The sequence below is a fragment of the Dama dama genome, chromosome 22, assembly GCF_033118175.1.
Source record: "Dama dama isolate Ldn47 chromosome 22, ASM3311817v1, whole genome shotgun sequence".
Classification (NCBI taxonomy): domain Eukaryota; kingdom Metazoa; phylum Chordata; class Mammalia; order Artiodactyla; family Cervidae; genus Dama; species Dama dama.
The window spans coordinates 33429122-33442501 of record NC_083702.1 but is presented as its reverse complement, the minus strand read 5'-3'; the positions used below and the strand labels follow the sequence as shown (position 1 = coordinate 33442501).

At 36.3% G+C, this 13380-nt stretch overlaps 1 protein-coding gene across 2 annotated transcripts in view; it reads left to right on the top strand.

The window, feature by feature from the left end:
* The window catches only part of SOX5 (SRY-box transcription factor 5), a 1090517-nt gene that overhangs the window by 373975 nt on the left and 703162 nt on the right, over positions 1–13380 (top strand). For both annotated transcript variants that reach the window (XM_061125136.1, XM_061125135.1), the window contains exon 5: positions 2010–2070. The gene's annotated coding sequence lies outside the window, so the exon portion shown is untranslated. The remainder of the gene's footprint in view (positions 1–2009; positions 2071–13380) is intronic.

The following is a 13380-nucleotide window of genomic DNA, read 5'->3' as shown; positions in this document are numbered from 1 at the left end:
CACTTCTTCAGGCTCAGTAATGCACTAGAATGATTCATAGAATCCATGAATGTGCTTACTTATGATGACTTTTGTTGTAAGGGATTCAGATTAACAGAGGAGGTAGAGGATACGTCTAAAAGGGTTTTGGTACAAGAGTCTCCGTCTTGTGGAGGCAGGGTGTGCCATCCTCCTCGAACATCATTCTGTTCTCCAGGAAGGACACTCTGAGATTGTTGTTTGGAGGTTTTATTGACATAGTTATAGGTGTGGTTGGCTTAGTCATTGGTCATGTCATTACACTCAGTCTCCAGTCTCTCAGTTTCGTCTCCCTGGAAGTCAGTGTAGGGGAGAAAGTCAGGGGTTGGGGGTGGGAGGTGTCTCAGTGTTCCAGCCCTCGAATCTCTTACTTGCTTTTTCTGATATCCTCCCCCAGCCTGAAGCAGTCTGGGAATCCTCTTAAGAGTCATTTCACTAGCATAATGAAGTCATACCTATCATTCAGGGAATCCCAAGGGTTTTCAAAGCTGCCTGTCAAGAACCAGGAACAAAGACTAGATTTATTTATTTTTTGTCATACTATAACTGTTCTCCACCCCACCCCATCCCCCACCCCCCGTTGAATTGTCTGGGCAAGTGTGTCAAAAATTGATTGACCACAAATGTCAAGGTTTGTTCCTATACTCTCAATTTTATGCCATTTATCTGTATTTGTATCCTTATACCAGTACTACACTGTCTTGATTACTGTAGCTTTGGCTTTAGTTTGGAAGTTGTGAAGGATGCATTCCCCAGCTTTTTCTTCTTTCATAGGATTCTTTTAGGTGTACTGGATCCCTTGCGTTCCATATGAATTTTAAGGACAGTCTGTCAGTTTTTACTCAGCTAAAATTTTGATAGAGATTGTGTTAGATACACTGATCAATTTGGGGAGTACTTCATGCTAAGAATATTAACTTTTTTGATCCGTGAATGTGGGATGCCTTTTCATCTTTCTTAGATATTCTTTCATTTCTTTCAGTAGTGTTTTAATTTTTAATATATAAATCCTCCACTTATTAAATTTATACTTAAGCATTTTATTTTTTCATGTTCTAAGGAAAATGCTTTCTTAATTTTATTTTTGGAGTGTTTATTACTAGTACATACAAATCCAATTGATTTTTATGTATTGGTCAAGTATCCTGCAACCTTACATTAGTTTTAATAATGTTCATTAGTTTTAATCATTTTTTTGAAATAAAATTTCAATATTTAGGATTTTCTAGATAAAAGTAACATTGACTACAAATAGAGATAATTTACTTTTTCCTTTTCAATCTGGATGTGCTTTATACCCGAATGTAACCTCCCTTTTAATCTTGAATAGAAGTGATACGAGTGGACACTATTGTCTTATTTCTGATAGCAGGGGGAAAGCAGTCAGTCTTTTACTACTAAGTATGATAGTTGTGAGGTTTTCATAGATGCTCTGTATTAGGTTGAGGAGTGAAAGTAATAGTCATTTAGCTATGTCTGATTCTTTGCGACCCCATGGACTGTAGCCTGCCACTCTCTTCTCTCCATGGAATTCTCCAGGCAAGAGTATTGGAGTGGGTAGCCAGCCCCTTCTCCAAGGATCTTCCCAACCCAGGGATCAAACTCAGGTCTCCTGCACTGCAGGCAGATTCCTTACCATCTGAGCCACCAGGGAAGCTTTTGGAATGCTTATTTCATGAAAGGGTGTTGGTATTTATCAAATGCTTTTCGGCATCTATAGAAGTGATCATATGGTTTTATATTTTATTAATATGATATTAAATGTGTTATATTATTTGATATTTAGATGCAAATTCAACTTTGCATTGTTAGGATAAATCTGGTCTAGAAAAAAAGTTTTACAGTGAAATTACTTAATATTTCTTCCAAAGTTATATAGTAGAAATCTTGTTTAATTCCCTTTGTAACGTTTATTTATTTTCACCTGAGTATCTTGAAATTATTTTGATTTGTCATTAAATACATTTCTTTTTCCTTTTTCTTTTTCTCAGCATTGCAAGAAGTAGATCATATCAAGGACATCAGGAGTGGGAGAGATTGGAGACTCAGCAGGTCAGGATATTGCATTAATCATTTGCTGATCATTCTTGTCATTAATTTTGAAATTCTTGACCTCTTGCTACTTGTTTATTTCTTGTCTGTGCTTACTTGGTGTGGTCTTCAGTGTTGCAGCTAACTACTGGGACCTTTCTATAATAGGTCCAGCACTTGGGCCTTCTCTTTTTAAAATATGAAGGTGAAAAGTAATTTGTAGAGATTTTCAGAAACAGAGGAAAATTTCTTACCTAATAAGATTCAGAGGTACCCTGATTTCTGTCATCTACCTTATTATGTGAACAGTTTTGAAATGAAGACTTTTCCATGACTTTTTCAGAATCAAAACCTTAAAACATATAAAATGTCATTACTTATGTAATTATAATGGAAGAATACTTGGGTCAGCAAAGTCAAGTTTCCTTTCTTTTCTGCTGTATTCTCTGGGTGCAAGGACACCTCTAAGAACTCATGATACTCTTAGAGTCTGTCTGTTTACTAATGCTAATTTTAACTTCTGAATGTTGGCTACCATATATAAAGTGAAGGTTAATTAAATAATTTCTCTGTGGATAGAACAATCTCAATAGTCAAAGGGTCTACTGTGAGCTTTTGTCATCTAATGTGGAAAGTGTAGGGTAAGTCACACTCCTCAGTAAGCTGGGCACAGCCATGCTGGTCTCTGCAGTCCCCGTTGTCCTGAGAGTCACCATGAATGACGGACAACCTGTGATGACTGATATCTTGCTTCAGGGAAGCCTCCCTGTGGTTGTCTTAATCAGTGGTGAAAAGTCTTGTTACTATGGCTTGGTTATTTATAGAAGCTTGGGGGTCCTCTCTTGTAAGCCCTCCAGTGTTACCACTTCCACAATCTCCTGGAGTTTGACTTAATGTCTCCACACCCAGGTCTCCTGGAGAGCAACTACCAGTGTTTATTTTCATGTTTCATCACACAGATAAATGGCTTTGTTCTTCAGTCTGATCACATCTCTTCAAGTGAAATGGTTTATTCAGAATGGAGCTAAGCTTAAAGTTCTTCTTCTTGGATGCTTCAGAGATTTAGTCATTTTCTAGCATTAAGAACTAGACAGATTATTATTATGTATCTTTTGAAAAAACTACCCTCCAGCTTAAAGGAAAGATAATTACAAGTGCATCTTGATGCATCACATATACTCAGATCTCTGCTCTTAGCTAAATTAGGTAAGAGACCTTCAGAAAGCTGTGTTTACAATGATATGCCCAAGAAATTGGGTTTATAAGTATGTCTGCAGTGATTCTTAAAGAGTTGAAAAGCACTTTTGGGTGATTCTTTCATAAGGAGTTTTCTGGTAGTTAACATTTCTTGACTTTCAATCTGTAACTATCATTGGACTAAACAAAAGAAAGAAGCATACTGAAACCAACGGTGGTGTATTTTCTTGGACACTGACTGTTATGTATATATTGACCTTAAACTGAACACAGTTGTTGTTTGAGTTTTGCATATTTGGAAGCAAAATCAAGAAAGAAGAGACAAATATCTCATAGATCCCTGGTAGTCTTGAGGGATAGAGAGAGCCTCAGTCTAATCCTCCTGTTTTACAAACCTACATTGCCTCCTACTGTCACATGAAATATTAGTAACAGATAAATCTGTGTTTCTTGACATGATCAAATGTAGTGCATTGTGTGCTTTACAGCTATGGAACCCAAGCAGTTCTGCACCCAACATTGTACATGCAGATAAAAAACTATCATCATCCTGTGTGATCTTCACCAGTATATATTTTGATAAGGAATGCCATTGATAACTTGTACTTCACTTTGCACTGATATTCAAAGAACTCAAGAACATTAAGATTTTTTTTTTTTTACTGTTGTGTCTCTGGAGAAGTTTCCTATTTAGTTGGATGAAATGAAAAGATGATCATTCATTCATTCATACAACAAAAGTCCCTTCTTTCCTGGAGCTTTCATTCCAGTGAAGGAAAACCTAAAGTGAAAATTTTAATATATAGGTTAATAAGGATACATACTAAGGAAAAAATAGAGCAGAATAAATACAGAATGATGGGAGACTGTATCCAATACCATGTCTAGGGAAAGCCTTTCTGCTAAGGAGAGATTAGAGCGCAGACCTGAGTGCAGCAGGAGATGGGGAAGTGTTTAGAGATATGGGTGAAAATATACAGTCATTGGGAAGAACGAGTGTAAGGAGCATGCTTGCTATGTTGAAGGATTGCCAAGAAAAGATATTTGGAGAGTCAGAGGAGAGTAAAGAGTGGACAAGTACAGTCAGAGGAGAGTGAAGAGTGGACAAGTAAGAGACGAGAAAGGGTGATGTGATGTTCGTTATATACGGTCTGGTAGATCACAGCAGGATCTTGACTATTATTCTGAGTGAGATGGGGATCATTAAGGGGACTTTAGTCAATAAAAGGGCATGGTGTGGCTTGCATGGTTTAAGGATCACTTGGGCTTACAGGTTGGGTAAAACATTAAAATTTTTTTCTTTATATACTGAATACAAATTATGAGTGAAAATGGACTTTAACAATGATTAGGGCAACATTATCTGATTAAGATTTTGACTGATGACTGTGTTCAAGGAGTTCATGTTAAATAGTACAGCTATCACTTTTTGTTTTTGTGTTCTTAATTTGGAAGATCCCTTTAATCTATAATCATGTTCTTGAGTTTTATATAATAACTTATTGTTTCATAATAGGTATATTAATAACAAGGATATGTAATAGAAGTTTCTGTGTCTTCTGAAGAAGTTTGTGTAACTTTGGTTAGTTGCTTTGCATGGTTGAATTTCCCATTTGTTTGTTGTTTTTAGTTTAAACTGAAATTAGATTGTGTAAGTCCATTAAAGTCATGAATTTTTATCTTCCAGTTGTAAGGGAGAATTTTTGAAAATTACGTTATGGTTTATTGTAATGATCACATGACCCATGAGGCTATTTATAAGAAGAAAATGTGGAATAGTTAAAAAAATTAAAACCTTCATAGAACATATAGGGCATGAATTCTGGAATCAGCTTTGAAACTTACCAGCAGATGACTTAGGGTCTTTAACCTGTGTTTGCCTGCTAAGTGACCAACACTGCTTCTCCCATAAGGAGAATTGCATTGCTACTGTTATCTCTGCAGTTCCATTACATTTGTTGAACCAGTATGCACGGTGTGTAAATCAAATTTAGTTGAATTAGGAATCATGTTAGAAGTGACCATTTTTTAATGTAAATGAGAAAAATAAGGATGCTTATAAAAAACAGAGGAAATTGTTCATATTCATTTTCAGAAAAATTCAGAAAAGGTATGTTGATGTTTGGAAGGAAAGGTTGTTTCTAAAATTCTCATTGCTGTCATGTCAAAGAATCAAAATGATTATTAAAAAAGGAATTTAGGAGGTACGGTTGCCTTCTCTTAGCTGTCTGACAGCAGCAGTTTCCAACTGCCCAATGACTGTTTACTAGAAATGTTTCAGAATACTGAGAAAGAAAAGAAAGAAAGTGAAGTTGCTCACTTGTGTCTGACTCTTTGTGACCCCGTGGACGGTAGTCTACCACGGTCCTCTGTCTATGGGATTCTCCAGGCAAGAATACTGGAATTCTGACTTAGAATTCTGAGTCAATGCATTGCAAAACTATTTTAAAACTATAAGTGAGAATATAAGCTTAGATTTTCATTATATAGCTATTAGAATATCCATGTAATACATGTATTCTGTTTTCATAAATGAATATAAAGTCTATTTTCTTATAAATAAATATATATATATATATGTCCTTTAAGTTTTACCTTATTGTCTCCATTTTCTTTCTTCCTTTTGCTCCTCAATCCTCTTCTACTTTTCTCATGCCAACCTTTGCTAAAGTTGTCAGTAATTGCCTTCACACTAAATCCATGTGGTTATTATCAGTCATTATCTTATTTGGCCCTTGAGTTCATCCAACTGCTTGAATGACTTTCCACTTCACTTAAACTTTTTTTCTCATTTGCCTTTTGCTGAATGAATCTTATTTTCCAGTGTATCCCCAAAATATCTTTCAAAGTGTTTTGCTCATAGCACGTGCTAAGTGAATTTAGCTAGAAGATCCAAAACCAAATATTATAGTGTGAGACATAATGTCAAAAAGGCTACATAAGATCTGCAACCTGGCATTCTATAAGGGTTTATAGAAAAGATAAAGTTTCATAGACAAAACAGTATTCGAGCTGAATCTTTAAGAATGCATGTGATTTTCCTAGCAGAATTGTTAGATACTGGTAGGGGTTAGTTAGTTAGTTAGTGTAAATTAAGTATATATACATTATACATTAATATACATTAATATATTAGTATATATTAATTTTATATATATGTGTGTGTGTGTATTAATGTCCTGGTGTCTTAAGTGTCTTTTTCAGTTTGGGTTAAGTTTGGATACAGCACAGAGTATATACAAGAGGGGGATGGTGACTGTAAAGATAAGGTGGGCTTTTTACAACATAAAGAGACTTTACAATTCAAAGTCTGTAAAGAGGACTTGGAATCTCATGCTAGTGATTAGACTTAGTCCAACAGGACTTGGGGAGCCATTAAATTTTTTGTTCGGTTTTTAAGGGAATGTGGGTGGTGATTAGATCTGTGCCTTGGATTAATTAACTAATACAGTGGCAGTATGAGGTTGATTGAAAGGGGAGAAGCTAAAAGGGGATGGTGGGACATTATTGTAGTCATTAAGCAGAGATCCAGAAAGTCAGGACCAAGATGGTAAAACCTGAGGACAGATAGGAGCAGAAATCCTAAGATGGAATCAATAGGGTGCAATAAGGGATATATTTTAACCCTGAGTGATTAAAATAAGAGTTTTGCAATTTACTGGTATAGGAAATCCAAAAAATTTTTGTCTTTATTTACGTACTTTTATTGATGGGAAGTACATGAATTGTTTTGAGAGTCTGTACCTTTGAAATATCAATGTTGATATGTTGAAGATTCTGGAACCAGGCAGGGGGAGTTGAAGATGAAGCTCTATGAGATTAAACAATAGTAAAAGTTGCCTCCTTAGAACAGTTTGGAATGAGGGAATAGCCTGAAAGACCAACAGTCTTGAATGCCATGTGGAATTTTGGAGAAGACCAAATGGAACAGTCGGCATGCAAAAAACTCTGATGTTTGACTTGTAGTTTTGCTGCTTGACAACCTGCGTGGTTCTGAAGTAGGCTTTGGTTTATTTATTCATTTATTTTGGATCTCTGCACAAGTTCTGCCTGAGTAATCTGCAAATCATAAACACTAAGTGCAGAGTCAGTTGACTCCCTAGAATATAATCATTTCTGGATTATGGAACTTTTCTGATGTACTGAAAATTGTTTAGGTGTTCCTTAATTTGTTGGTTCATTCATTCCTATATTCTTCCTGCGTGCTAACCTGTGGCACACGTCAATCTTTTAATTATATTAACTTTTCCTCTGTCCATTCTTGACTAGAATTTTCACTGGCTTAATTTAGCATATATTCTCCATAAGTTATAGGAAAAATGCTGATTGATTTAAATCTTGTCCATCTATAGAATCACACCATCCAGATCTCAGACTGTGTCTCCTTTTTCTCAAGTTGGTTGGGGGAAATGATGGAGAATGTTACTTTTACATTTATAACAATAGGAAATGCATTCATCGTGCTGATTCCCTCTGGATGCTTGTAGTGAAATACTTAACTCAGGAATGATTTAAATCATCCTCCTTAACAGTAGTTAAACACGCTGATGTTACAGAGATCTGACAAACATAGCTATTATCATATGACTCCTGAGAAGTTTTTGGACAGGAGTGCCAGATTGAAGAGGGGAGCTCTCTCCCTGAATGCTGAATGAGTGCTTGCCTGGGGTGTCCCCAGGAACAGGAGCTGACACAGGTGTTCGGCACAGTTGCTTACTGCTCCCCATCAAGTGGGATGGGGGGTTCTCAGCGCTGCTGGTTTGTGGCACTCAGCATATTTGGCACGAAGTCAGCCCTGGCTGCAGATTTCCCTGGGGAAAATAAAAGCCACAGGGAAGTCATCAGTGTGACCTTCTGCTGGGTGGTTGGCACACTGCTGCTCCACAGGAAGGCTTTCAGTTGTCATTTTCTAAACGGGTAGATATCAGGTGCTGGTGGAGGCTCTCCATTCAAGGTGGGAAGTGGTGAAGGAGAGAAAATATTGAACAGAAGCTTACCAAATCATTCCCAGTCATGAAGATTAACACCAGCTGATCTGCTGATAAAAGGGATTGTTTTGTGTGGGGGGGAGGGAGTTTCTTTGGTTCTGCAAGCACAATTATAAGCTTTCCTATTTAAGTCTGACCCATCATATTGAAATTCTGTCACTAGTATCATTAGCAAGTAAAGTGTTGATAACATAGTCAAATGCACAGCAGAGTTCTGGCTCTTAAGTGTCTGGACTAACTCCCAATATTAGGAATAGGAGTCAAACTGCCATCACTTTTCCTGTGCTAACAGACGCCCTGCCATTAGCAGTCTGAAGGCAATTTTAATAAAATACATAGCCCTGCTGAGTTGGTCTCAAAAGATAAATAAGCAACGTAGAAAAGAAGCTTTTGTTTAAAAGTAATTATTTAAACTATGCATTACAGGTAATTTTCTTTTACCAGTACGGCAAATGCTATCAGAATTTCAATAATGATTTGGTGGCACTTATCTAAATAATGTGATATTGTTGTTTCAAAGACTTAAAGCATCGCTTTATTTTCACATATATACAGAATGAGGGCAAATTGGATCCAGGTATCAAGTGCATGTGTTTTACAGTTTATATTACATTTTTTTTTTTTTTGGGTGAACAGTGTTGTATTCTTGGACAGATTTATGGAAATGTAACAAGCTGGTGACAGAGTTCTGGGAACTGCAGACTTGACTTCCAAACACAGATTAGAACAGGAGGGCAAAGAACATCTTTTTATTTTTCCTTTTGCTGTCGGAAAGGGAATCACATTTCAGTTTTTTTTTCTTTTTTTTTAAACTCTTTTAATAGGATGCTTGTACATAAACCACAGTCACAAGGGTGTAAGAAATGTGTGCCTGTATCAGAGGGGCCAAAATTTTGTTTGCCGAAAGGTAAAGACGTCTCAGAAAGCTTTTTAAGAGTCTCTTTGGAAACCATTTAAAGTACCTCCTTTCTTTCCCTTCTTAATAGTGGCACACTGGCCTGAGATCCATAATATAGAACTAGCTCTGGCCTTACAGAGGGCACAGCAAGAACTTACCTACAGAAATGTGAAATGCAGACCATCAGGAAGGCTTCTATTTCTAAGTGCCAGTCAGGCAAAGGGCTTCCCAGGTGGCGCTAGTGGTAAAGAGCCCACCTGCCCGTGCAGGGGACTTAAGAGACAGACGTGGGCTCCATCCCTGGGTCCCCTGGAGGAGGGCATGACGACCCACTCCAGTATTCTTGCCTGGAGAATTCCATGGACAGAGGAGCCTGGCGGGCTTAGTCCATAGGTTCACAAAGAGCTCATGTAGCTGAGAGTGCACGCAGCCAGACGAATGTGCTTTGCACTGAGGCAGACCTCAATTCAAATCCCACTCAAATCCCAACTCTTTTCTTTTCATGATGTATCTGTTTTACGTTATGCAGCTTCTCTAAGTCTGTTTTCTCATCTATAAATTGGGAATAATAATAAAACCAGCCTTGTCCGATTGTTACATGGACATAATGAGACAATACATGTAAAACGTTAAGGATGGTGTCTGGCACAGAGTGAACACTTGGAAAAGATTTTTTTTATTTTGTTTGTTTATTTTTATATTAATGAAGTTCTAACACACTTAGGAAGGTTACATGTTAAATATTGTGCAAGGAGTTGGGATAAATAAGTTGATCAATATATGGTCTCCACTTCAAAATTTAAATCTAATGCAAAACGGAAATGTTAGCAGGTAATTCAAATACAGTGTGCCTGCCACTTGTTGTTGTATTCTTATTGGTCTTATTGGTCTTATTGCCCCCCTTATTGGACATAAAGGGGGCAGGGCTTAATCTTGACCATGGGAAAAATTTACTGTAAAATCTTTGTTTATTAAGCTTTTAAAGGGATGATGCTCTGTATTTCCACTCTGAGCTGTTGTGGTCAAAGCCAACTATTTTTTTCCAAGAGTAATTTCTCAGCTCCTTCTTCTTTCTCTTCTTCTTCTTTTACATTTATGTAAACTTTCTCTTTGATTGTTAGTACCATAGTTAGATGATACTTGTAGTCAGAGAGAAGAGATAAGCATAAATCAATACTCAAATGCTGCTCAGCACCTCTGCTAAAATAATTTGGAGGAACAGTTAAAAACATAGATTTTATTCTCATACATTGCTGAATGGAATGAAAATTAGTACAAGTCTCTTGGACAGGAATTAGATGATGGCTAACAAATCTACATATAGATACCATTGTGACCCAGCAGTCCCATTATTAAGAATTTATCTTGCAGATATGTCTTTAACAATGTAGAATCACATGCCCAAAGTTAGTCTTTGTGGCATTGTTTATAAATGTCAAATATTAAAAGTTATCTAAATTTTCATACACAGGAGAATAGTTGAATACATGACTACACTATGGCATCTCCACATAATGAGGTACCATGTAGCTGTGAAAAGAATAAATAGAGAGTAATTTTTTCAGTCTATACTGCTAAGTGAGAAAAAAAATACAGAAAAATAGTATCTAGAATTAAAGGGGAATAAGAAAACATACTTATATCTGATAATTGGGGAAAATAGGAAACATAAGTCAGAGACTCCTGAAATTGGTTGTTACTCACAGAGGTTGGGCTCAGTGAATGGGTATTGATAGAATGAAAATCAGGCAGAAATGATGACAGAGGAGGGTGACACTTTATCTGAATATCCTTTTTTTTTTTTTTTTTAATAGCTCTGAGTTTCACGTACTGAAAAATAAGTAAGTAATTAAAATGAGCTTAGATATTCAAGGAACCTCACATGAAAACCCAAAAATTAGCAAATTGTGTTTATACAAATTACAAATGAAGAGGGTAGGGGGAAAAGAGTTAATTTGAGTATCTTTGCCAAACAGTTTTGATTTTATAATTTAAGATTAAAAAAAGAACTATTGTAATCTTATAAGAAGATCTGTTTTTCACACAGTATAGATTAATGATTCTGTTTTTCAGAATCAGGGGTGAAAGTTAACATTTCTGAATTCTTGGTTATATCCCAGGCTTGTGGATGATAAGGGCTATTTTTCTCACCATAAAAGAAGGCTAGAATGAACTCTGTGATGTTGAATTGGAATCTGAGTTATCAATTGCTCATGGTGTGTGTTATAAAGAAATAATTGTGTGTGTGTCTGTGTGTGTATCCATTTATACAATCTCTATCTCTGTCTGTTGGGAGGATGTGAAAGCAATAATACCTCAATACTGATGAGTACTCCTAGTACCTAGATCTTGGTTTCTAAGCATTATTTTCCAATAAAGGACACTGAGAACCCTTGTAGAAATGAATGATTTTAGGACAAGTACAGGAAAATTATATGATGAGAAACTGGAACATCTTGTGGTTCAAGAAAGTAGGGAATGACTTAAAAGGGATGGAAACATGTGGAAAGGACACAGGAGTCAAATTGAAGTGGCTCAGAATGGCCACATCTGGAATATTTGAGCAAGGAAATATGATAGTAATGGATTATACCCAATATAGTCCATGATGTTATAAAAATGTTGAAAAAATAATAAATGGGAGAGAAAGGAAAGCTCTTTTATAACAGTAGAATACCAATTAATAACTGTAGAAGAAATGATGGAGATAGAAAATGACTATTTGGTAAATACCACATTAATAATTTTCACAGGCATGAGTCAGACTGGATGCTAAATCAGTGGTGAAAATCTGATGATAAATAGGATACTTACATAGTGTCCAAATATTAATGTATCTTCTGAGAATGATTGCTATTTACAAAGTGGACAGTAGCAACTTTAGAATGGAATATCCTGCGAGACACCATCTAAAACAAGTGATCAAAGTATCCCCAGTAGTGAGACTAAGCAGCATCATGCGCCTCTAGTGTGACTCACTGAGAAAGGTACAGCAAATCATTTTTGTTATTTTCTTACCCAAAATGCATAATATGGATTGTATCATGAGGAAATACCAGACAATTGTAAACCAACAGACATATGACAAACTAACTGAGCAGGTCTCTTTAAAAGTGTCAGGGTCATGCAAAACAAATAAAAACGGGAATTGTCCCAAATGAAAAGAGACTAAGAACAGGATAGCTAAATATCAGCTCATAGTTCAAGAAAAGGACATGAATGAGACAATTGTTGAAATTTCAATAAGGTCTGTATATCAGCCAGTTGTTTTCTGTTAATTTCTTGCTTTTGCTCATTGTGTTGTGCATTTGATATTTGTTAATATGCAAGGAAGCTGGGAACTTTGTACTGTTTTTGAAATTTTTTCTAAATGTGAAATTATTTCAAAATGAAATGTTAAATTGAAAAATCCAAATTAAAGTATGTACCTTAAATAAGATGTATGTATATATTATCCATTCTTCTTTATTATTATAAAGGAAAGAGTTTGCTTTGTAAGAGGATATCGTCACTGGGCTCTCAGAACAAAATGTCATCACTGAGTATCATGTATGTTGCACTGTGAATTTAGTCTTATTCTGTTAACTGTCTCTGTCATATACTGTGTAAACCTCGAGGGTACTTACTATGCCTTTGCATTTTCTAGTCTATTTTCCAATAAAATAGGGATAATGATCTTAGCACTATGATTGCTAACTATTCACATCGATGGAGGAGAGCAGAGATGTCAAGTGTGGAGCCCGACAACAATGATTTTAAGGAGCACTCAAGTACAGATCAGGATTTAATGCCAGTGAAGGACCAAGTATCTTCTGGTAGGTGTAAAACTCCAGATTATAAAAATATTTCCAGAGAGGGAAGATAGAGCTAGGATATTTAGTTCAGTGGATGTGTATGAAGAGATCAGTAATCAGACAAAAACTAGAAAGGAGGTACCAGCGGAGTACATAGCGCAGCCAGCCAGTGGTTTCTGAGAGCCCAGAGTCTTAAGTTATCACCAGGGTTTGGTGATGATGGTGAGCTTTATGATGCCAGTGAGGTGGTGGTAGTACTTGCACATGCTTGATGACAGCATTATAGGGTTAGGATGAAGGATCAGTAGCAACGTGTGGTTGCATGGAGTTCTGTGTACAATCACCTTGTTTTCACATAATTCCTGCTCAAAAATTTCATGTTTAACTTCATTGGAAGATGTAGGTGAGGAGATTGATTTCATTACCTATGTTTTTATCGATAAGGAAACCCAGA